Source organism: Aricia agestis, chromosome 16 (assembly GCF_905147365.1).
Source record: "Aricia agestis chromosome 16, ilAriAges1.1, whole genome shotgun sequence".
Classification (NCBI taxonomy): Eukaryota; Metazoa; Arthropoda; class Insecta; order Lepidoptera; family Lycaenidae; genus Aricia; species Aricia agestis.
Window position 1 is genome coordinate 1,104,901 of NC_056421.1, and position 7,364 is coordinate 1,112,264.

A 7,364-nucleotide genomic window follows, 5' to 3' on the forward strand; every position below is an offset into this window, starting at 1 on the left:
ACTCCGTTTATAGTAAAAGTCACTCGATCCATCTTCACAGGCGCGAAGCAAGCACTACATCTGTATTGCGAGTCTCGTCACGGTCTCGTGATTTGTGTACTTATTGATATACGTGTTACAATTGTAAACAAATACGGTCTGCAACAATAATCCTTCTTGCATGAGAAAGGGGTCTAATACTTCATCTGCTTTTCCCCTTCTTCATTCCATTTACCTGCGTGAATACAGAATCCCATGAAAACACTGTACTTTTTACTATTGATGAATTACGTAATCTACAGGATACATATTATACTATTTTAATATTACTTAGGATATCACTTTTCGCTGATTGCTCAAAAGTTAATTGTTAAATTTTCTAATAATTTAATTCTATCAATATCACTCTCTTTTTAATTTGCTATCACTACTGGGCGTTCACTCTCCGTAAAGAACCAACTCGTGGAAGAAATTTTAATAGCACTTTTTCTTCAACCGTTCTTATCTTCCACTTGGCAAAGAATCAATCCACATCAAGCTGCTAGTACACACGATTTTAATTATAAAATGTTGAAAGCCTGACAATTATTAATAACAGTCTTACGCTTCAACCCAATTTCCTCATCAGGTATATCCTGCTTTGTTATTAATTAAGTAAAAACGAAGCTAATTTCACGCCCAATTGCTTCGTATCGTGCTGCTATATACTTGTATATTATGCTGGCGCTGAAACATATTATATTCTGTTTATTTATGTACACACTATATGATGCCCGCAACTCCGTTGCGCCAAAATTTATTTATCGCGCTGGAACCGTAAATTTTTTCGGGATTAAAAGTATCCTATGTCCTTTCCCGGGACTAAAAGTATCTCCATGCCAAATTTCAGCAAAATCGGTTCAGCGGTTTGGGCGTGGAGAGGTTACAGACAGACACCGCTTCAACTCCCAAGCGGCCGCATGTGACCGCGAGAACAATAGATTTCCAAGAATCCGCGATTGAAGGCGGAATCTATTTTTTTTCCTTTCTCGGGACTCATAGTCTGTCCCATAAAGTTAATATACCTAGCGGAATTATTCCGCTAGCAACAATCTCGAGCTGTCAAACGAAACCGAAATTGGTTTTCGTCTGTGTGAAAAATATGTGTACGTATACAGTATATTCCAGTAAATAATAAAGTACTCTGTGGTATTAAAGTACACTTACACAAGCATGAGTGAACATGAATTCTATGAGATTAAATTATTGTCAACGTGCGGCACGCAAAAGAATGCTGCTGTCATGTATCACACGTCTCTTTTTACCTCGCAGTGTTACTGATAGTGACATCTCTCTTGCTCAGGCCTTTGTTTCTCTATTCCGCTAGGTATATTAACTTTATGGTCTATCCACGCCCAATTTCATTAAAATCCGTAACGACGATCACATCTCCGTTGCGCGAAAATACGTTTATAGCGCAGGAACCATACTTTCTTCCGAAACAAAAATTATCATATGATTTTTTCCGTCTCTCAATGTATCTTCATACCAAATTTCGTCTCAATCGGTAGCCGTTTTAAAAGTGAATAGGCAACAAAAAGGTAGAGAGACCGACAGACAGACTTTCGTAAGGATTAGTAAAGATATAATGGCTAGGCACTTTACCATTAATCCAAGCCAGCCATTAAGCCAATGACAGCTAGACTTTTTATAAAAGGTGAAAGTTTCATGACCCCCTATGGAGGTAAGAATGACCAGCAACTATGGAGTTTCGGTAGCGGTTTCTTTAGGAGATCCAGAACTTCTGAAGATCAATCTGACGATTGATGCGAACATGAGCGAGATTAACATTTAATGTCAAACAATGGTTGAATTCCAAATTTTCCATGTTACAACTGTTGTATGATGGTAAAAATGAACAAAGATAATTACTTTTATTTTAATTTGCTAACTGTCTGACCAATACAAAATAGAATATTTTCTTAGGCGTTCTACCAGTTTAGACTTTTTTTGTTTGGTCGGCGGGATTCGTCATCGTCGTCAATATAATATTATTATAAATTCGTATTTTTATTTTAGTGAATACAATACAATAGTCAATATACAATATCGATAATTTGATATATTGTTAATCTCCTGTAAAATAATAACAGCAAAAATGATAACAATTTGCTAGTTGTATTAGTGTAGGAGTTTTTTTTTATTTCATTTGACTTCAAAATTAAAAGTCGATAGTCACAAATACGCTCAATAGTTGGGGAGGGGAAGAGGGGATTTCGGGATAAGCTCGAGCGTGTCAGATTAAGCTTGTATAGGCTTCCGGCATGTGTCTAGTTATCATGGTATAGAAATCAGATTTCTCATGTGGTGGGTAATTTTTTTTTTAAATATTGAAATGACATCGTATCTGTCAGATTAAGATATGTTTAGTATGCCCCAAAGAAGCTTCCATATAAAGCACTGACGATTCAAAGGTCAGGTAAGCCTGTAGGGGCATTTTAAAATATAAAAAAATAAAGCTTCATATGTTCTTAACTAAGCTTCGCAGATATTTTATTTTGCACTAAACTAAATGATTTAGTCATTGTGGTCTAAAATATATGTATAATTTACCTAAATAAGCAATTTTCGGAATATATTTTCTTTTTCATAACTTTAAAATGGCTGCAGTTTCTGAACCCACCGCTAAAATAAAAAACGCTCTTATTTTTTTTATCAGTTTTATCTAATGTAAAAAAACCTACTAGGTCTCCATGACGCTCGAGTGACTACAAAAATAGCACCTTCCCCTCCCCTACTACAAGTGTTATAGTTAATTAGTTATAGATGTATAACAATACTTTGTTAGCCGACGTAGGCCTAGTTGGCCACAAGTTGGGTGCGACATTCCGTACTCTACACATTGGCCCAATGCGCTGACTCAATGCGTTGGTCCAATGTTGGTCCAATTTGTGCAGCGGACTATTTTAATTTTTTTTTTATTAAATAAGGGGGCAAACGAGCAAACGGGTCACCTGATGGTAAGCAACTACCGTCGCCCATGGACACTCGCAACATCAGAAGAGCTGCAGGTGCGTAGCCGGCCTTTTAAGAGGGAATACGCTCTTTTCTTGAAGGTTTATTACATGACAGTCTCATTGCTTCTGCTTACATACACAAATTGTCATCATCAGATAATTTTTATAGGCTGATAATAGCTGTTGCGCTTGCGAGACGCGGACAACCGCTGGTAGAGTTGCAGGGGGCTGACAGTGCCCGGAACTATGCCTAAGCGGGGAGTGGAGCACCATGGGGTTTTAGTGGGTAGACTAGCTAAACTAAGTAGACTAGGTAAGTCCCACATACCCCGGCCGATCAGAGATGCGCAAAGCATTTCACCATATTAAAACCCAAGTCCGACCAAATTAGTAGACCAAGACTACGAATCAATGATTCACTTCAATGTTTTAACTTCATTTACCTAACCATAATATGTTCAGCAAGAAAATACCTAAGTAAGTAAGTAATATCATTGTATGGTTAATATTATGCAAAGTAGGCCCGAAACCATTCCCACGCAATTTTGTGAGACCACAAAAATCATTTCGTTATTAAAATCTCATTAACCATACACACATTACATCTCGTTAGCAAAATTACCAGAAAATCTGCAATTACTTTTCACGTGTGACGCAAGTCGCAACTTATGAATTAGACATGAATCCCACAAGAACCGTACATGCTACAGTATACAAATTATAATTTATTATTTGTATACAAAATATTATAAATGTATCACACGGGAATCGTACATTTTTCCGGGATGAAAGGTATCCCATGTTCTTTCCCGGATGTCAAAGTATATCCATTATAAATATTAGTATGGATAGTTATTATAAACTAAAAAAACAAACATAAACAAAAATATCCAAAAATATTTTCGAAATATTTTTGGATTAGCACACTGCACAGGGTTGCTGCGGTTAAAGAAAACACCGCTGCCAAAATTATATACTTACCTATACTCCACTCGGGCTAACTTGTCGCTAGCGGTCATTGACTCCCTATCAAAAACTTGTCATTTTCCATATAAAACCACGATTGACAATATCTGACAGTTCATTGTCAATCGCGGTTTATATGTAAAATGACTAGTTTTTGACAGGGAGTCAATGACCGCTAGCGACAAGTTAGCCCGAGTGGAGTATACGAATAATCTATACTATATATAATATTATAATATTATAATTCTGCAGAGTTTGATTGTTTGTTTGTTTGAACGCGCTAATCCCCCCCGTCTTTTTAAATAAGGTACAGTTGAATCGTGTTGATCAGTTTAAGTATCTTGGACATATTGTGACTGACACTTTGACTGATGATCAGGATATACAGAGGGAAAGGAGGGCATTGTCAACTCGTGGGAACATGCTGGCTCATACATTCGCTCGCTGTACATTGAATGTTAAGCTCACATTGTTTAAAGCATATTGTCAAAGCTTTTACACGAGTGGTCTATGGGTCAACTATACACAGAGAACCTATAATGCACTCAGAGTGCAATATAATAACATTTTCAGGGCGCTGGTGCGATTACCCCGATACTGTAGTGCCTCAGGCATGTTTGCAGATGCTCACATTGATGATTTTTATGCTATCATGAGGAAGAAAACATGTTCTGTAGTACAAAGGTTAAGGGGTAGTTGCAACATCATCCTGGAAATGATAGCAGGGAGGCTGGACTCAGCAGTTTTGGGTCGTTTCACTGAGTTGCATGTGAGAGGTGCAACTGGGTGACTTGACTCACCTGAGTCGTCTCTGGTCTTTTTGTTTTCCTTTTTATTTAAAATCTTAACTAACATAGGATAAGTTTTATGCTACTCACTAACAAATATGGACTGTGATTGTCTGAAATAAATAAATTTTAAATTTAAATTTAATCTCAGGAACTACTGGTCCGATTTGAAAAATTCTTTCAGTGTTAGATAGCCCATTTATCGAGGAAGGATAGGATAGGCTATCACGCTAAGACTAATAAGAGCACAGAAATAGAGGAAAAATGTGAAAAAACCGGAGTGAAATTATTTGAAATTGCTTATCATCTTAAGAACTACTGGAGCAATTTTTATATTATTTGGCAAACATGAAGAATAGACCACGTGAAGGGACAAAGGCTATTTTTTGCGGAAAAATGTACGGTTGCGTGAAACAAAGCACGCAAGCAAAGCCGCGCGGAACATCTATATATAATAAAATCGTAGGAAAGTCAATTCTGTACATTGAATATTTTTGTACAATAAGTGATCTACTATGCTAACGTGGACGAAGTCGCGGGCAGCAGCTAGTGAATAATATGTTTCGAGGTAATCGTTTCACCGTTTTCACGCTTGGCCGAGCCTGCAATCCGTAAAAGGAACACCATAAATAAATAGCGTCTTGTTAACTGCCAAATGTTTGTTTTTGTTACATTGTTTAGTTTGTAAAGTAATATTATGTTAAATCCATATTAATATTGTATAATGCGAAATTGTGTCTATATTCTGTCTGTTACCTATTCAGTACTCACGCCCAAACCGCTGAACCGATTTTGCTGAAATTTGGTTATATCTACTATCAGAAAAGCAGATGGCGGACCTAAGTAAGTATTTGGTCACGTTACGTCAAACTCATCCGACCGATCACAGAGCCTAACATTGAATTGACAATAATAAGCCGACCAAACGACGTAGATCTGTCAACTGCCTGTAGGAATCAATTTTCTCGATGGTACCTCTAGAATACTTTAGGTCTCGGGAAACAGGATACTTTCATCCCAAAAAAACATGCACGATTCCCGCGCAATAACCAAATTAAGTGCCTGTCCAGATGAGGCGTTTTACGCGCGAAGTCTATACGCGCGTTTCTATTTTTATTGCATCCAGATACCGCGTTTGACGTGCGATTTTACGCTACAAAAATTGACTCGAAGTTATCACGCTCGACTCCACTCGACTCCAATCAAATACACGTCTATACGCAACGGACTCGCGCGTAGTTCTAGACGCCCGACGCTGCAATGGGGATTGTCCATTTTTTTTTAATTTTGCTCATTACAAAAACATTTCGAGGAATAAGGTCAGTGATCGTTTTTCTGTATATAAACGAAAAAAATACCCATTAGTTACTTATATTTTTGCACAAATATGTTTAACCTTTGTTTGACCTTCAATGGCGTTAAATTAGCTTATTGCTAATTTAACGCCATTGACCAACATTCGACCAAGATTACGTTTCGAACTTTTGGTAAGCTTCTCGTATCAGCTTTCACATAATGAGAACTTGTATTTGACGAACCAGCCATTATAAAGAAGATTGAAAGGACATTTAAAACATACTACAGAGGTCAATTGCGGCCGATGATGACGTCAGAGCGAAACTTTAAAAATTTATTAAGAAAAAACTAGCCAACGAATTTCAAAATTATTTAATTTATATTCTTAAAATACCCTATTTTAATGAAAAAAAAAAAAAAGTACATGTAATTTTTTTTGGACAATGCCCATTGCACGCCAAGTATCTCGACTCGCGCGTCGCTCGCGCGTTTTACGGGCGAGTCGAGAGTCCCGCTTATTGCAAGCGTTTTACGCGCGACTCGCGAGTAAGAAAACGCGCGTAGGCATCTGGACGCGATAGATATAGCTCATTGTATCTCGGATACGCGCGTAAAACGTCTCATCTGGACAGGCTCTAGTATGGCGCAACGGAGTTGCGAGCGTCAACTAACTAGTATTAAATAAAACTCTTTTAAAATAATGTTATCATCAGTAATATAAAGTATTCTTCTGTAATTTAATAAGACTTAAGAGGATGATTGATAGTCATTGTCATCACAATGTCAAGTAATAAGACATACCATAGACATAATATATACTGTCGTAAGACATACCGTGATACATAAAATCAGTATCATACAAATTACAATTTAAAAATTTTCGAAAGTAGCTTTCATACCATTCGAAAAAAAATTAAAATATAAATGTGATTTCGTTTTTATAAGTATACGATAATAATATTATGATTTATGATTATTATATAACCTACTTTTTACATAATGTTTACGTTTACTTATGAATTTATTGTCGCGGAGTACTTTTCTTGGTCCCGAAGTTTCGGCTGCTTTTCAGCGGCCGTGGTTCATTTTACTATTACTTCCACAAACGGTATTCCTATACTTCGCACTAACTCTCAATTCTTTCTGATATTTATTATTTTTAATGTTTTTCTTTCTAAATAATTTCAATGACCGAGTGCGCGATAAGTCACAAAACTTGTATGAAAAATGCGGCGCTCCCCGCTGCGCCTCGTCATAATGTGCGCGCTAAATCGAATGTAATTTTTAACACTCTGAAAGGTCAAGCTCTCGGGTGTGACGATTCGGCAATCATGGTGGG